This window comes from Bubalus kerabau, chromosome 23 (genome assembly GCF_029407905.1).
Source record: "Bubalus kerabau isolate K-KA32 ecotype Philippines breed swamp buffalo chromosome 23, PCC_UOA_SB_1v2, whole genome shotgun sequence".
In the NCBI taxonomy this organism is placed as follows: Eukaryota; Metazoa; Chordata; class Mammalia; order Artiodactyla; family Bovidae; genus Bubalus; species Bubalus kerabau.
Window position 1 is genome coordinate 20,255,912 of NC_073646.1, and position 19,328 is coordinate 20,275,239.

Genomic DNA, 19,328 nt, shown 5'->3' on the forward strand with positions numbered 1-19,328 from the left:
TAAGGACTTAAAACAATTTCCCCTTTTCCACAGGAATAGTTATGGAGGAATTGGCTTGAAGAGTGGAACATTGCAAAGTTGTTTTGCTTCGGGGTTTCTGGGGAAGTTTTATGCTACTGTTAATAACCATATTAAGTGTCACTAAAATTATATGAATCGTATTGTGTACAACGCAAAACAAATTATGACACTGATATTTTTGCTAACCCAATCCTCTTCCTTCAGGCTTATTTTGCATGGCATTTGCAGAATATTTATCTCTTTATTTTCCTCTTGATTTTGAGATTAAGGAGAAATTGACTGGACTGGCAAAGATATCAAATAGGAATTTCTTAGGAGATAGACTGTTGGCATGCCTTTATTAAATCACTCTACAAACATTATTGTGATCTGTTTTAAGTAATCCAGCTATCCTTGGATTTGCAGAGACTGAGAAGAATAAGCTTCCAATCCATTATTGACCTTAGATCATGCCCTCCCATGAAATAATTAATTCCCTGAGCTAGCTAAAGATCTATTATAATATTCATTGTACACCTATTCAAGGGGGAATATTAAGCCATATGAGAAATTATTGATTTCTGAATAGCAGACTAAGAAACATATAAGAGGATACTTAATCACATTGCTATTAATTAGTCTGTATTTGTTTTGTATTGCTACTGTAGTAAGTTACCACAAAATTAGTGAATTGTGCAGATTTATTATCTTACAGCTTTTAAACAAATAAGTCTCATTGGGTAAAATCAAACTATCTGCAAGGCTGCATCCACTTTTGGGAGGTTTAGGGGAGAATTTATTTCCTTGCTTATTTGAGTTGTTGGCAGAAATTCAGTTCCTTTATATTATAGTCCAGAAAAATGGTTTTTTTCTAAAATGGATCATTTTCCTTTATTAAGAAAAGAAGAGCTCACCAGTGAAAGATCTCATCTCATACTTGGAGTTTTCTTTGTGGGAAGTTTTGTTGTTAATTATTAATTTATTTTCTTCTTGAGACAGGGCTATTAAGATTTCTTATACCTCCTTGTGGAACTTTTGAGAGGTCATCTTTTTCGAAGAACTTTTGCATTTCATCTAAGTATCTAAAACTATTGGCATAAAGTTATTCATAACATTTCCTTATGATTCTTTAAGGTCTGTTTATAAGTATTGATAACTGCTCATTCATTCCTAGTATTCTGTATTCATTCACACTGTCCCACCCTTTCTGTCTGATCAATATTTGCCACTTTTTTTTGTCTTTTCAAAGTGTTGCTTTTTGGTTTTATTAATGTTGTGTATTTTTATGTCCTGCTTTATGAATTTCTGTTCTTATATTTATTTCCTTTTTTTCTGTTACCTTGGATTAAATTGGCTAGGCTTATTCTACCTTTGTAAGACCAATTATTACATGATTTTAAACCTCTCTTCTTTGGGATATATGAGCACTTAAAGCTATAAAGTTTCTTCTAAGTACTAATTTAGTTGTATCCCACACATTTAGATATGTTGTATTTTCAGTATCATTGTGTTAGGAATATTTTATAATTTTTCTTGTAATTTCTACTTTAACCAAATGTTCTATGGCTTTCTAGGATTTTTTGTGATCATTTTTTTTAATTTATTTTGTGCTAAAATTGATCTCAGTTCATAGTTCAGTCTTTTAAATGTAATTATACTCTAGGACAACTTCTCTGCTTAATCACTACTGGTCTGAAGTACAGAAAGTGTTCATGTCCCATTCAAGGCAGTTCTAAAAGCCCCTAAAATATTAGATTTTTATTAGAATACCCTGGTGAAATATCTAAGAGCTCTTACTCAGTATGCCTACATATGACATGTGACACAAAATGATTATAAAATATATACTAACCTGACTTCCTATAGTAATAAGGTGTACTCTAAGAAATATTTCTAGGATAGTTGGTTTAGCATGATTTCTATTCAGTTTCATTGTAAGAATAGTGCTATAACTTTATAGGGTCATTTGTTTTCTCAGGGACAATGACCTGTTTATTAATAGTCTCTGAGGAGAGTTATACACAATTTAAAGAGTGCCAAAATGCAAAATAATATTCAGTCATTATAAATTCAGTATTCTGATACTCAAAGTCTTATTATACATTTGCTTAAAATGAGAGGAGATCAAGAGGTAGTCTTTGAGCAAAATAAGAAGAAATTATGGTGAACCAAACAAATTAAAATCATAATAAATGAAATGAAAAAAAATTCATGGGACGGTTTCAAAACAGATTTAATCAGGCCAATTCTGTGAACTTGGAGACAGGACAATTGAGTCTAAGGAAAAGACAGAAAAAATAGTGAAGAAAAGTGAATAAAGTCTAAGGGATCGCTAGGACACCATTAGGGAGACCATATATATATATTGTCCCAGAGGAGAAAAAAGAGAAAAGGAGGCAAAAACAATATTTCAAGAAATAATAGTCAAAAACATCCCAAATTTGATAAAAGATATGAATCTACAAACACAAGAAATTCAGCAGACTCCATCTAGAATGAATTTAGAGATCCTCATTAAGACACATTGTAATCAGTCTAGAAAGACAAAAAGGGGGATCTTGAAAACATCATGAAAGAATTAACTCACCAAGTTCAAAGAGTTCTTGATAAAATTGTGGATTTCCCATTAAAAACCATGGAAAACAAAATTGTGGAATTAAAAAAAAAAAAAAACAGAAACCTTATCTATCAAGAATTCCATATCCAGCAAATCTGTCCTTTAAAAATGTAGAGAAAATAAGAGCCTCCCAGATTTTAAAAAAAGGCAGGTAGGTACATTACCACTCAACTTATATTACAAGAAATGTTAAAAGGAGTCATTCTAGATGAAATAAAATTATGCTATAACATAACTTGAAGTTGTATGAAGAAATAAAGACCTTCAGTAAAGGTAACTAGGTAAAGAAATATGAAATCAAGATTAGTCTATTTTTCTTTTGTAACTTTACACCTTGAGAAATGAGTAAAATAAGAGAAAACTAAAGCCAAAGGCAGCAGAAGGAAGAAAATAATAAAGATTAGAGATAAAAGAAACAGTGAAACTAAAAGGAAATTCTTTGAAAAGAGCAACAAAATTTAAGAACTACAGCTAGATTGTCTAAGGAAAAAGAGAGAAGGAAATAACTACAATCAGAAATGAATGGGAGGAATTTACGTTTGATTTTCCAGAAATAAAAAGTTGTACAAGACAAAAATTAGATAACTGAAATGAAATGGAAAAATTCATAAGAGCACAAAAATAACCTAAACTGACTGAAGAAGAATTAGAAAATCTCAGTAGACCTCTAACAAATAAAGAGATTAAAAGAAGAATGAAAAATCTCACAACAAAGAGAAGCCCAGGATCAGATGGTTTAACCAGTAAGTTCTATCAAACTTTATAAGTAACATGAATTTTCCTAAGACTTTTTAAAAATAGAATATGAGAGAACAATTCCTAACTCATTTTATGAGGAAACCATTTTCCTATAGCAAAGGCAGATAAAGATATCACAAGAAAAGATAATTAGAAACAAATACCTTTTGTGAATATATGTGCAAAAGTCTCTGGCAAAGCAGTAGCAAACAAAACCAACAGCAATTTAAATGATTACACAATGACCAAGTGGAATTACACCAGAAATGCAAGGAAATTTCAACAAAACAAAATCAAATCATTCATTGTCAAAATAATGGGGAAAAAAATCCCACATGATCATCCCAACTGATTCATAAAAGACATTTGACAAAATTCAGTGTGCTTTTATGGTAATACACCCAGATAATTATGATTTTCTCAGAATGACAAAGCGTATTTATGTAAAAACTACAGGTATACTCAATGGTAAAGACTGAAAGTTTTCCTTCTAAAATCATAAATAAGACAAGAATGCTCCCTTTCACCATGGCTATTCAACATTGAGTTGTAATTGTAGCCAGAGAAATTGGATGAGAAATAAAAATTTTAAAACATTTAAGTTGGAGAGAACTAAAACTGTCTCTTTTCACAGATAGAATGATTTTTATAGGGAAAAGCCCAAAGAACCATCAAGATGGTTACTATAGCTAATGAAAAAACTAGCAAACTTTCAGATTACAGGATTAACACATAAATATCAACTTTGTTTCTATACACCAGCAATAAAAAATTTGAAAATGAATTAAAGAAAGCAATTTCATTTGTAATAGCATCTGAAATAATTAAATACCTAGGAAAAATTCCAACCAAGGATATGAAAACTTGTGCTGAGAACTGTAAAACTTTGCTGGGAAAAATTAAACAAAACCTAAATAAATGGGAAAATATCTATCTTCATAGATTAGAAGACTTAACAATGTTAAGATAATACTACCTAAAACAGTCTACAGATTCAACACAAACTCTATACAATTCCAACATCCTTTTTCACAGAAATGAAAAATATCCTAAAATTCATGTGAAATTAGAATGGGCTCAGGGCTTTCCTGGTGGTTCACATGGTAAAGAATCTGCCAGCAATGTTGGAGACCTGGGTTTAGTCCCTGAGTCAGGAAGATCCCCTGGAGAAGGCAACTCACTTCAATATTCTTGCCTGGAGAATCCCATGGACAGAGGAGCCTAACAGGCTACAGTCCATAGGGTCACAAAGAGTTGGAACCAACTGAAATGACTTAGCACACAAAATGAACAGAACAATGTAGAAAAACAATAAAGTTGGAATTCTATGTTTCTTGATCTTGAACCTTTCTACAAAGTTACAGAGTATTTTGGGTCAAGATGGCAAAATAGGAGGATCTGGGGTTCGCCTCTATCCACAAATACATCAAGAATACATCTACAAGTGAAATAATTTGCACAGAGTACCTACTGAACATTTTTAGAGGACCTCAGACACCTAATAACTGGGAAAGATCCCCTAATAACCTGGTAGGATGAAAAAGAGGAAAACAAGGTAAAGAGGAAATAGAATGGGACATGCACCCCTTGGGGTTGCTAAAGGAGATGGTGTTACTGCCCATAGGAAAGCCCCCTCACTAGTGGCAAGATCAGATGAAATAGAAGGGGAGATTCAGGGGCTACCAGAGGAAAGTGCAGCAGCAAGCCCATGTCAGACAGGTCAGAGTGAGACTCACTCAAATGGTATGTGCCACAGCCCTTCACGCCCCAGCCTGAGACAGGTATCCACCGGTGCTGGTGGGGAATGGATGCTGAAGCATGGAATTTGGAGAGCAGATTTAGGGAGAGGACTGCTGTTGGCTGCATGGAGACAGTCTGAGGGGATTGGAGTGAGGACCTATGCAGCTGGGAATGCTTCTGGAGGAAGCATAGACTGCCATGGAAGCAAGGCACCATTGTTGAGTGGCACATGCAGAAAGGGCAGCCATTGTGGCCTCTCTCCCCATACAGCAGTCCCTGCCTCTGCAGGCACTGAGAGGGGATCCTGCCAGAGTGAGCACATGCCCCAGGGGTTGCTAGCATGTCACTCTCATGTTTGAGCAAGCCCCCATGCTCCAGTCCACCACCACCTCCTGCCAGACCCTGCCACTGTAGGCTGTAGAGGGGGCTCTGACCTAAGCAAGAAAACAGGTGAGCCTCAGTTAGTCACAGCCTTCATCACCCCCTCTCACCTGGGTGGGGAGCAGATGTTGGAGGGTGACCCACATGCAGAGATGTGACCAAAACCAAAGCTGAGCTCTTGGGGCTGTGTGACTAAGGAAGCAGGATTAAAATCTCTCCATACAGCTGTGAAAGTCACAGATTAAACACCCATGATTGGTTTTTTAAATATAACACCTGTGGAACGTCTGAATGGAAAATGAGTGCTCTCACATCAGATATGGGTCTAGCTTTAGTAGTTGTGGTCTTTGTGGACACATACATGTGGGAGTTGGTCTAGGTCAGAGTCTGAGCTGCCCCAAATAGCAGCAGTCCCCAAACTTTTTGGAAGCAGAGAACAGTATTGAGAAAGACAATGTTTTGGGGGTAGGAGAATGGTGCAGGCAGTAATACAAGTAATGGGGAGTTGAAGATGAAGCTTCACACACTCACCCACCTCTTACCTATATCTATGCATCCTGCTTCCTAACAGGTCACAGACTGGTACTGGTCCACGGTCTAGACCTACAAAGAGGTCTTGGAGGGCCTCTTATGAGGGTAGAATTTGGCTGTGGCTTGCTCACCTGGCTCAAAATTGGGAAAGGAGTACATCAAGGCTGTATATTTTCACCCTGCTAATTCAACTTATATGCAGTTTATATCATGCAAAATGCCTGACTGGATGAAGCACAAGCTGGAATCAAGATTCCTGGAAGAAATACCAATAACCTCAGATATGCAGATGACACCACCCTTATGGCAGAAAGCAAAGAGGAACTAAAGAGCCTCTTGATGAAGGTGAAAAAGGAGAGTGAAAAGGCTGGTTTAAAACTCAACATTCAAAGAACTAAGATTATGGCAACTGGTCCCATTACTTCATGGCAAATAGATGGACAAACAATGGAAACAGTTACAGACTATTTTCTTCAGCTCCAAAATCACTGTGGACAGTGAGTACAGCCATGAAATTAAAAGACACTTGCTCCTTGGAAGAAAAGCTATGACAAACCTAGACAGTGTATTAAAAAGTAGAGACATTATGTTGCCAACAAAGGTCCATATAGTCAAAGCTATCGTTTTTCCAGTACTCGTGTATGGATGTGAGAGTTGGACCATAAAGAAGGCTGAGCATTGAAAAATTGATACTTTTGAACTGTGGTGCTGGTTAAAACTCTTGGGAGTCCCTTGAACAGCAAGGAGATCAAACCAGTCAATCCTAAAAGAAATCAACTCTGAATATTCCTTGGAAGGACTGACACTGAAGCTGAAGCGCCAATACTTTGGCCACTGATGTGAAGACCTGATTCATTGGAAAAGACCCTGATGCTAGGGAAGATTAAAAGGAAAGGAGAAAGGGATGACAGAAGATGAGATGGTTGGATTGCATCACCAATTCAATAGACCTGAGTTTGAGCAAACTCTGGGAGATAGTGAAGGACAGGGAAGCCTGGTGTGTTGCAGTCCATGGGTGGCAAAGAGTCAGACATGACTGAGGGTCTGAACAACAACAACCCTTTGGGGGCAAAGGCATTGATAGCAGAGGCCCCAAGGAATGATTGTTCTTGTTGTTATTGTTCTATTTATTTTTTACTTTTACTTATTTCTATTTTTTCATATATTTTGTGTTTCTATTTTATTTTGCTTTTTGTTCTGTTTCTGTCTTTTGTTTCTTTGTGTTTCAGGGTTTTTTTTTTAGGTTTGTTTTTTCTGGGTTTTTGTTGATGTTTGTTTGGATTTTGGTTTTTGTTCTTGGTTTTATTCTGTTTTGATCCCATGGTCTTTGTATGTTTGGTTGTTTTCTTGTTTCTTTGTGGTCTTTGTTTTTATTTGGTTTCATTTTTATTGCTTGTCTTGATTTATATTTGTTTCCTTTTGTTGGCTCAGCATGACTTGCAGGGTCTTGGTTACCCATTGAGGGGTTTAACCTGAGGCCCTGTGGTGAAGTGCAAAGTCCTGGCTGCAGGGCCCACCAGGTAATTCATGGCTCTGGAGAGTATTGATTGGCATGACCTCTCTCAGAGGTCCTCATCTTGGCATCAAGATCTGGTTGCACCCAACTGTCTGCAAACTCCAGTGCCAGAACACCTAAGGCCAAACAACCAGCATAACAGGAACACAGCCCCACCTTCAGCATACAAGCTGACTAAAGTGTACTAAGCTCACAAACACCCCGAAACACATCCCCTGACATGGCCCTGCCCACCAGAGAAATAAGATCCAGCTCTACCTACCAGAAGGCATGCACTAGTTCCTTGCAACAGATAGCCTACACAAACCCCTCGATTGCACTCACCCACTAGGGGGCAGACAGTAGAAACTGGAGCAACTATGACCCTGCAGACTCCAGAAAAGAAGCAAAACACACAGTAAGTTGGACAAAATGAGATGGCAAAGAAATACGTGGCAGACAAAGGAGCAATGTAAAAATCCACAAGACCAACTAAATGAAAAGGAGCTAGGAAATCTACCTGAAAAATAATTCAGAGTGATGATAGTAAATTTGATCCAAGATGTTGAAAATAGAATAGAGGCACAGATGGAGAAGATACAAGAAATGATTAACAAGGACCTGAAAAAGCTACAGAACTCCAATTTAAAAACAAACTGTGATGAACAATACAATAACTAAGATACAAAATACTCTGAAAAGAATCCATTGAATAACTGGATCAGAAGAATGGATATGTGAGCTGGCAAATAGAATGGTGGAAATTACTGCATGGAACTAAACAAAGAAGAAAGAATATAAAGAAAAGAGGACAGTCTTAGAGACCTCTGGAATAATACTAAAAGCACGAACACTCAAACTATGGGGGTCTTGAAAGAAGAAGAGTAAGAGAAAGGAGCAGACAGAATATTTGAAAAAGATTATAGTCAAAAACTTGCCTGACATGGAAAATAAAATTAACATCCATCTCTAGGAAGCACAGAGAGTACCACACAGGATAAACCCAAGGAGAAACACACTGAGATGCATATTAAACTAACAAAAATTAAATATAAAAAATTAAAATCAGCAAGGGAAAAGCAACAAATAACATACAAGGGAAGCCTCATAAGGTTATCAGCTGATACTTCAGCAGAAATTTTGCAGGCCAGGAGGGAATGGCAGGATATACCTAAAGTGATAAATGTGAAAAACTTAAAACCAAGAATATTCTACTTAGCAAGGCTTTTAGTAGATTTGGATTTGATGGAGAAATCAAAAACTTCATAGACAAGCAAAAGCTAAGAGAATTCAGCATCATCAAACCAGTTTTACAACAAATGCTAAATGGACTTATCTAGGTAGAAAACATAAGTCAGTCAGTGAGTCAGTTCAGTCGCTCGGTCATGTCTGACTCTTCGCGACCCCATGGGCTGCAGTGCACCAGCCTCCCTGTCCATCACCAACTTCCGGAGTTTACTCAAACTCATGTCCATTGAGTTGGTGATGCCATCCAACCATCTTATCCTCTGTCATCCCCTTCTCCTCCTGCCTTCAATCTTTCCCAGCATCATGGTCTTTTCAAATGAGTCAGTTCTTCACACCAGATGGCCAAAGTATACTATTGGAATTTCAGCTTCAGCATCAGTCCTTCCAGTGAATATTCAGAACTGATTTCCTTTAGGATGGACTGGTCAGATCTCAGACTACGAATTCGTTATTGCCAAATTCAGACTTAAATTGAAGAAAGTAGGGAAAACCACTAGACCATTTAGGTATAACCTAAATCAAATCCTTTACAATTATACAGTGGAAGTGACAAATAGGTTCAAGGGATTAGATCTGATAGAGTGCCTGAAGAACTATGGACAGAAGTTTGTGACATTGTACAGGAGGCAGGGATCAAGACCATCTCTAAGAAAAAGAAACACAAAAAAGCAAAATGGTTGTCTAAGGAGGCCTTACAAATAGCTGTGAAAAGAAGAGAAGTGAAAGGCAAAGGAGAAAAGGAAAGATATACCCATTTGAATACAGAGTTCCAAAGAATAGCAAGGAGAGATAAGAAAGCCTTTCTCAGTGATCAGTGCAAAGAAATAGAGTAAAACAACAGAATGGGAAAGACTAGAGATCTCTTCAAGAAAATTAGAGATACCAAGGGAACATTTCATGCAAAGATGGGCACAATAAAGGAAAACCTAAGAGAAGAACACAGATAGGAAGGTAAGAGAAAAGACCTACAAAAATAAACCCAAAACAACTGAGAAAATGGTAATAGGAACTTGCATATTGATAATTACCTTAAATGTGAATGAATTAAGTATCCCAACCAAATGACAGAGACTAGCTGAATGGATACAAAAGCAAAAGCTGTGTATATGCTGCCTAGAAGAGACCTACTTCAGTTTTAGGGACACATACAGACTGAAATTGAGGGGACAGGTAAAGATATTCCATGAAATTGGAAAAAAAAAAAACAAACCTGGAGCAACATTACTCATATCAGACAAAAGAAACTTTGAGATAAAGACTGTTACCAGAGAAAAGGATTGACACTATATAATGAGCAAGGGAACACAAGAAGAGACAGCAATTATAAATAAATATGCAGCTCACTGTTAAAGAATCTATCTGCCGTGACAGGAGACATAGGCTCAATCCTTGGGTAGGGAAGATCCCCTAAAGAAGAAAATGGCAACCTGTTCCAGTATTCTTGCCTGGAAAATCCTATGGACAGAGGAGCCTGGCAGGTTATAGTCCATAGGGTTGCAAAAGAGTTGGACGTAACTTAGTAACTAAACAGCAACAACAAATATACATGCATCCAACATAGGAGCATCTCACTATATAAGGCAAATGCTAACAGCTGTAAAAGGGAAAATCAACAGTAACACAATAATAGTGGGGCACTTTAACACCCCATTTATACTAATGTGCAGATCATCCAGACAGAAATTTAATGAGGAGACACAAGCCTTCAGTTAAACATTAAACCAGATAGACTCATTAATATTTATCGGATATTCCATCTGTAAACAGAATGATACACTTTCTTCTCAACTGCACAAGGAACAATCTTCAGGATAAACCACATCTTGGGTCACAAATCAAGTGTAATAAATTTAAGAAAATTGAAGTCGTTTCAAGCATCTTTTTGACCACAATACACGGGATTAGAAATCAATTACAGGGGGAAAAAAATCTGTAAAAAACACAAACACATGAATAGAAAATAATATTTTACTAAATAATCAATGGATCACTGAAGAAATCAAAGAGGAAATAAAAAATACTAGAGACAAATGACAACAAAAACACAGTTATCCAAATCCTTTGGGACACAACAAAAGCAGTTCTAAGAGGGAAGTGCATGGCAATACAACCTTATTAGAAAATAAGAAAAATCTCAAATAAATAACCTGAGCTTACATCTAAAGCAACTAGAGAAATAAGAATGTATAAAACCCCAAGTTAGCAGAAGGAAAGAAATCATAAAGATCTCAACAGAAATAAATGAAATAGAGATGATGAAAACAATAGTGAAGATCAATGAAAGTAAAAGCTGGTTCTTTGAAAAGATAAACAAAATTCAGAAACCTTTAGAAAGAAAAAAAGGGATAGGATTCAAATCAATGAAATTAGAAATGGAAAAGAAGTTACAAGAGATACCACAGAAATAACAAAGATCATAAGCGACTACTACCAGCAACTATATGACAATAAAATGGACAACCTAGGATAAATGGACAAATTCTTAGAAAGATACACCTTCTAAGATTGAACAAGGATGAAATGGAAAATATGAACAGATCAATAATAGGTATAGAAATTGAAAATGTGATTAAACTTCTTCCAACAAACAAAAGTAGACAAGATTGTTTCACAGGAGAATTAACACCTATCCTTTGAAGCTCTTCCAAAAAATTGTACCGGAAGTAATATTAACAGGATCATTCTACAAGGCCAATACCACCATGAGACCAAAATCAGACAAAGATACTACAAAAAAGAATAGGCTAATATCACTGATAAATATAGATGAAAAATTTTTCAACAAAAAAGTAGCAAATAGAATCCAACAGCACATGAAAAGGATCATACACCATGATCAAGTGGACTTGATCTTAGGAATGCAAGTATTTTTTAATATATGCAAATGAATCAATGTGATACACCATATTAGCAAATTGAAAAATAAAAAAAAACACTCAATAGATGCATAAAAAGCTTTTATCAAAATTCAAAGCTCATTAATTATAAAATCTCTCCAGGAAGTGGGTTTGGAGGGAACTTAGCTAAACATAATAAGGGATATACAGGACAAATGCACAGCAAACATCATTCCCCATGGTGAAAAACTGAAAGTATTTTCTCTAACATCAGGAAAAAGACAAGGATGTTCACTCTCAGAACTATATTCAACATAGTACTGGAAGTCCTAGGCAAGGCAATCAGAGAAGAAAAATAAATAAAAGCAATACAAATTAGAAAAGAAGGGTTTGTCTTTATCTTTCTGACTTACTTCACTCTGTATAATAGGTTCCATGTTCATCCACCTCATTAGAACTGACTCAAATGTGTTCTCTTTTTATAGCTGAGTAACATTTCATTGTGTCTATGTACCACAACTTCCTTATCCAGTCATAAGCCAATGGACATCTAGGTTGCTTCCATGTCCTAGCTATTGTAAATAGTGGTCCGATGAACACTGGGGTACATGTCTCTTTCAATTCTGGTTTCCTCACATTGTATGCCCCACAGTGGGATTGCTAGGTTGTACAGAAGTTCCAAAGAATAGCAAGGAGAGATAAGAAAGCCTTCCTCGGTGATCAAATGAAAAGAAAGAGAGGAAAACAACAGAATAGGAAAGAATAGAGATCTATTCTTCAAGAAAATTAGAGATACCAAGGAAACATTTTATGCAAAGATGGGCACAATAAAGGACAGAAATGGTATGGACCTAACAGAAGCAGAAGATATTAAAAAGAGGTGGCAAGAATACACAGAAGACCTATACAAAAAAGATCTTCATGACCCAGATAACCACGATCATATATCACTCACCTAGAGCCAGACATCCTGGAATGGGAAGTCAAGTGGGCCTTAGGAAACATCATTACAAACAAACCAAGTGGAGGTGATGGAATTCCAGCTGAGCTATTTCAAATCCTAAAAGATGATGCTGTTAAAGGGCTCCCCTCAATATGCCAGAAAATTTGGAAAACTTAGCAGTGGTCACAGGACTGGAAAAGGTCAGTTTTCATTCCAATACCAAAGAAAGTTCAAGCTCCTGCCCAATTGCACTCATCTCACAAGCTAGAAAAGTAATGCTTAAAATTCTCCAAGCCAGGCTTCAACAGTACGTGAACTGAGAACTTCCAGATGTTCAATCTGGATTTAGAAAAGGCAGAGAAACCAGAGATCAAATTGCCAACATCCATTGTTTCATCAAAAAAGCAAAAGAGTTCCAAAAAATATCTACATTGTTTTATTGACTACGTCAAAGCCTTTGACTATGTGGATCACAACAAACTGTGAAAAATCCTTAAAGGGATGTGAATACCAGACAACCTTACCTGCCTCCTGAGAATCTGTATGCAGCTCAAGAAGCAACTGGACATGGCTCAATGGACTGGTTCCAAGTTGGAAAGGAGTATGTCAAGGCTTTATATTGTCACTCTGCTTATATAACTTATATGCAGAGTACATGATGTGAAATGCTGAGCTGGATGAAGCACAAGCTGGAATCAAGATTGCCAGGAGAAATATCAATAACCTCAGATATACAGATGACACCACACTTATGGCAAAAAGTGAATAGGAACTAAAGAGCCTCCTGATGAAAATGAAAGAGGAGAGTGAAAAAAACCAGCTTAAAACTCAACATTAAAAAAACTAAGATCATGGCATCCAGTCCCATCACTTCATGACAAATAGATGGGGTAACAATGGAAACAGAGACACACGTTAGTTTCTTGGCTCCAAAATCACTGCAGATGGTGACTGCAGCCATGAAATTAAAAGATGCTTGCTCCTTGAAAGAAAAGTTATGACCAACCTAGACAGCATATTAAAAAGCACAGATATTACTTTGCCAACAAAGATCCATCTAATCAAAGCTATGGTTTTCTGGTAGTCTTGTATGGATGTGAGAGTTGGACCACAAAGAAAGCTGAGTGCCAAAGAATTGATGCTTTTGAACTGAGGCATTGGAGAACACTCTTGAGAGTCCCTTGGACTGCAAGGAGATCTAACCAATCAATCCTAAAGAAAATCAGTCCTGAATATTCATTGGAAGGACTGATGCTGAAGCTGAAACTCCATTACTTTGGCCACCTGATACAAAGAACTGACTCATTGGAAAAAACCCTGATTCTGGGAAAGATTGAAAGCAGGAGGAGAAGGTGACGACAGAGGATGAGATAGTCGGATGGCATCACTGACTCGATGGACATGAGCTTGAGCAAGCTCCAGGCATTGGTGATGGACAGGGAATCCTGGTGTGCTGCAATACATGGGATCACAAAGAGTCGGACACCACTGAGCAACTGAACTGAACTGATGGCAGTTCTATATCCAATTTTTTAAGGAATCTCCACACTGTTCTCCATAGTAGCTGTACCAATTTGCATTCCCACCAACAGTGTTAGAGGGTTCCCTTTTCTCCACACCCTTTATAGCATTTGTAGACTTTTTGATTATGGCCATTCTAACTGGTGTGAGATGATACCTCATTGTGGTGTTCATTTGCATTTCCCTAATAGGTGATGTTGAGCATCTTTTTTGCCTGTATGTCTTCTTTGGAGAAATGCTTGTTTAGGTATTTTGCTCACTTTTGATTGGATTTTTCATTTTTTCTACTATTGAGCTGCATGAACTGCTTGTATATTTTGGAGATTAATTCTGTGTCAGTTGTTTCATTTGCCATTATTTTCTCCCATTCTGAGGGTTGTCTTTTCATTTTCACCTTCCTTATAGTTTCCTTCATTCTGCAAAAGTTTTAAGTTTATTTAGGTCTCATTTGTTTATTTTTGTTTTTATTTCCATTAGTCTGACAGGTGGGTTTAGAGGATCTTGCTGTGATTTATGTCAGAGAATGTTCTGCCTGTGTTTTCCTCTAAGTGTTTTATAGTTTCTGGCCTTCCATTTTGATCTTTAATTCATTTTGATTTGTGTGTGTGTGTGTGTGAATGGTATTAGAAAGTGTTCTAATTTCATTATTTTATATGTAGTTGACCAGTTTTCCCAACTCCACTAATACTGTATATTAACACATTATATGGAATCTAGAAACATGGTACCGATGATCCTACATGCAGGGCAGCAAAGGAGACATAGATGTAAAGAACAGGCTTTTGGACTCAGTGGGAGAAGGCAAGGATGGGATTATTTGAGAGAATAGCATTGAAACATGTATATTACCATATGTAAAATAGATGACCAGTGCAAGTTTGATGCATGAAGCAGGGCACCCAAAGCTGGTGCTCTGGGACAACCCAGGGGGTCAGGGTGGGAAAGGAGGTGGGAGGGGGGTTCAGGTTAGTGGGGGCACATGTATACTTGTGGCCAATTCATGTTGATGTATGGCCAAAACCATCACAATATTGTAAAGTAATTATCCTCCAATTAAAATAAAAAAAGAAGTAAAACTGTCACTGCAGATAACAGCATACTATACATAGAAAACCCTAAAGAGACCACCATGAAACTACTAGATCTTATCAATGAACTTGGTATATTTGCAGTATACAAAATTAATAAACATAAATCTCTTGTATTCCTATACACTAAAAATGAAAGACCAGAAAGAGAAATCCAGGAACTGATTCCATTTACCATAGCATCAAAAAGAATAAAACACCTAAATAAATAACTTACCTAAGGAGATAAAAGACCAGTGTGCATAAAGCTGTGACACTGATGAAAGAAATAAAAGATGACACAAACTGATGGAGAGATGTGCCATGTTCTTGGATTGGAAGAACTAATATTGTGAATATAACTATAATACCCAAAGCAATCTGCAGATACAATACAATCCCTAGCATATTTCCAAGGGTGTTTGGCACAAAATAACTTAAAAATTTTTTACAATTTGTATGGAAAAACAAACAAACCAAAAAAACAAATAGCTAAAGCAATCCTGAGAAAGAAAAATGGAGCTGGAATCACATCCCTTGACTTCAGATTGTACTGCAATGTTATGGTCATCAAAACAGCATGCTGGTTTGATCTCCTTGCTGTCCAAGAGATTCTCAAGAGTCTTCCTCAGCACCACAGTTCATAAGCATCAATTCTTTGGCACTCAGCCTTCTTTATGGTCCAACTCTAACACTGTACATGAATACTGGGAAAACTATAGCTCTTTATATACAGACCTTTGACAGCAAAGCGGTATCTCTGCTTTTTAATACACTGTCTACATTTGTCATAGTTTTTCTTCCAAGGAGCAAGCATCTTTTAATTTCATGGCTGCAGTCCGCCATCCACAGTGATTTTGGAGCCCAAGAAAATAAAATCTGTCACTATTTTCATTTTTTCCCCATCTATTTGCCATGAAGTGATGGGACTGGATGCCATGATCTTAATTTTTTGAATGTTGAATTTTAAGCCAGCTTTTTGACTCTCCTCTTTCATTCTCATCAAGGGGCTCTTTAGTTCCTCTTCACTTCCTTCCATTAAAGTGGTATCATCTGCACATCTGAGGTTGTTATAAAATGTAAATTGTCCCATAAACCATTAAAAAATTAAGTTATTAATTAAAAGTCTTCCTACAAGGAAAATATTAGGCCCATATTGAAGTTTTATGAAACATTCAAAAATGGAATTCTAATTTAATGCAGACCCTTCTAGAGAATAAAGAGGGGAAAAACAGCTTTTCTACCCATTATATGAAAATAGTATAAGTTTGACAACATAAATGGAAAAGAATAGAAGAAAGAAACATTATAAGATAAAATTACTCGTAAATACAGATGCAATATTTTGAACAAATGCTGGAAACTGAATTCAGTAAACTATAGAAAAGGTAACTCACTTTGACCAAATTAGATTTTTCCTAGTAAGGACAGCAAGGAGATTAAACCAGTCAATCCCAAGGAATATCATCCTTGAGTATTAATTGGAAGGACTGATACTGAACTGAAGCTGCAATACTATGGCTACCTGATCTGAAGACCCAATAGTTGGGAAGATTGAAGGCAGGAGAAGGGGGTGAAAGAGGATGAGATGGTTGAATGGCATCACTGATTCAGTGGACATGAGTTTGAGCAAAGTCTGGGAGATAGTGAAGGACAGGGAAGCCTTGTGTTCTGCAACTGAGCACATGAACAACAACAAAAACAATGCAAATGATATACTCAAATGATAGACTCATAAAGTGTATTAATGTAATTCACAATATTAATAAATTAATGAATAAAATATAGATATATGCAAAAATATCATTTAAACATCCAACAATGATTCATTATAACTTTTCTTAATAGCAAAGTAAATATTTCCATAACCTCATAAAAGGCATTTGCAAAAAACAATGAATATCATACCCAATGCTAAATCATTAAAATGTTCCCTGAAAATCAACATGACATCTAATGTCTTGATTAGTGCAGTAATAGATAAAAATTTTAAAAAAAATAGAAAGAAATTAAATTGTTATTACTCAGACATAACATAAAAGTCAAGGTATTATTATTAGTGACATTGAGAATGTATAAAGAGGAAAATCAAAACGGCAGACAGCAATTCTGCTTTTCTCTAGATCCTAGAAAAAGTCTGTTCAGTCATTATGCACAGGATAGCTGCAGTGATTGTTTATCATTTGTGCCCAATCTGCCTGGTTGATAGTCTACTCTTGCTGATTAGTACACATGCTGAACTGGAAGATAAATATTTTAAAACATTATCCATTACAGCATATTTTTCTCCGTTTTTTTCTTTTTTCTCACCTCCCTCAAATGGTATCTTTCAACAGTTAACGGGTGAGGAATCATACTACTTTTCTTTATCTGGGAAGATTTTCCTCTGCTCCCTAAAGGTGTACTATATGGAGCAAGACTAATACTTCAATATATTACATTAGCCACATATTTTTATTGAAGTATAAGGGATTTACTATATGCTGGTTATAGGTGAACAGCATAGTGATTCAGTATTTTTGCAGATCATACTCCATTATAGGTTATTAGAAGATCATGGATATAATTCTCTGTGCTCTAGAGTATGTTATTGTTGCTTGTCTCTTATATATGTAGTAGTTTGGTATTTGTTAATACCATAAACCTCATTTGTCTCTCCCCTTTTCCTTCTGCACTTTGGTAACTACAAGTTTGTTTTCTGTATCCATGAATCTGTTTCTCTTGTGCATATACATTAATTTGTGTTATTTTTCAAATTCCACATATGAGATATATACTGTAGTATTTGTTTTTCTCTGACATTTCACTAACTGAATATTATCAAGGTCCATTCACGTTGCTGCAAATGGCAGAATTCCATTCCTTTTATGACTGAGATATATAACAATTCCTCTGCTGATGGGTGTTTGGGTTTCCTCTATATCTTGGTTATTGTAACTACTGTTGTCTTGAATGTTGGGGTGCATGCATCTTTTTTTTTTTTTTACAACATAGTGATTCATAGTTTTTATTTTTTTTTAATTTAATTTTATTTTTAAACTTTACATAACTGTATTAGTTTTGTCAAATATCAAAATGAATCCGCCACAGGTATACATGTGTTCCCCATCCTGAACCCTCCTCCCTCCTCCCTCCCCATTCCATCCCTCTGGGTCGTCCCAGTGCACCAGCACCAAGCATCCAGTATCGTGCATTGAACCTGGACTGGCAACTCATTTCATACATGATATTTTACATGTTTCAATGCCATTCTCCCAAATCTTCCCACCCTCTCCCTCTCTCACAGAGTCCATAAGACTGTTCTATATCTTTTTGAATTAGTGTTTTCTTTTTTTTCTGGATACATACCAGAGAAAGGAATTACTGGATCATACAATAGTTTCATTTGAAGTTTCTTGAGGAACTTCTACACTGTTTTCCACAGTGGCTGTGCCGATTTACATTCCCTCCAACAAGGTACAAGGGTTCCCTTCTTCCATATTATCACCATTTGTTATTTGTAGACCTTGATGACAGTCATTCTGACCCATGTAAGGTGACATCTCGTTGTTGTTTAGGTTTGAATTTCTCTAGTTATTAGCAATGTTGAACATCTTTTCAAGTGTCTGTTACCTTCTGTATGTCTTCTTTGGAGAAATGTCTATTCAGATCTCCTGCCCATTTTTTTTAATTGAGTTGCTTGTTCGGGGGGATACTGAGTTGAATGAGCTGCTTTTTATATTTTGGATATTAACCCCTTGTCCATCACATCATTTATAAATATTTTCTCCCATTCCATAGGCTGTATTTTCACTTTGTTGATGGTTTCCTTTTCTGTGCAAAATATTTTAAGTTTAACTAGATCTTATTTGTTTGTTTTTTTATTTCTTTTGCCTCAGGAGTCTGATCCAAGAAAGTACCCCAGTGATTCATGTCATAATGTTCAGCCCATGTTCTCTTCTAAGAGTTTTATGGTTTCAGATCTTGCATTTAGGTCTTTAAACCATTTTGGGTTTTATTTTTGTATATTGTGTGAGGGAATGTTTTAATTTCACTGTTTAATTTGTGGCTGTTTTCTCAGTACCACTTGTTGAAGAAACTATCTTTTCTCTTTTGTTCATTCTTGCCTCCTTTGTTGCAGATTAATTGACTGTATGTGCATGGGCTAATTTCTGGGCTTCTTGCCTGTTTTTGTGCCAATATCACACTGTTTTGATTAGTGTAATTTAGT

The 19,328-nt window shown here is 36.3% G+C and overlaps 1 protein-coding gene across 1 annotated transcript in view; it reads left to right on the forward strand.

The window, feature by feature from the left end:
- LOC129637637 (phospholipid-transporting ATPase ABCA3-like) overlaps positions 1–19,328 on the forward strand; it is a 195,435-nt gene that overhangs the window by 122,141 nt on the left and 53,966 nt on the right. The window lies entirely within an intron of this gene.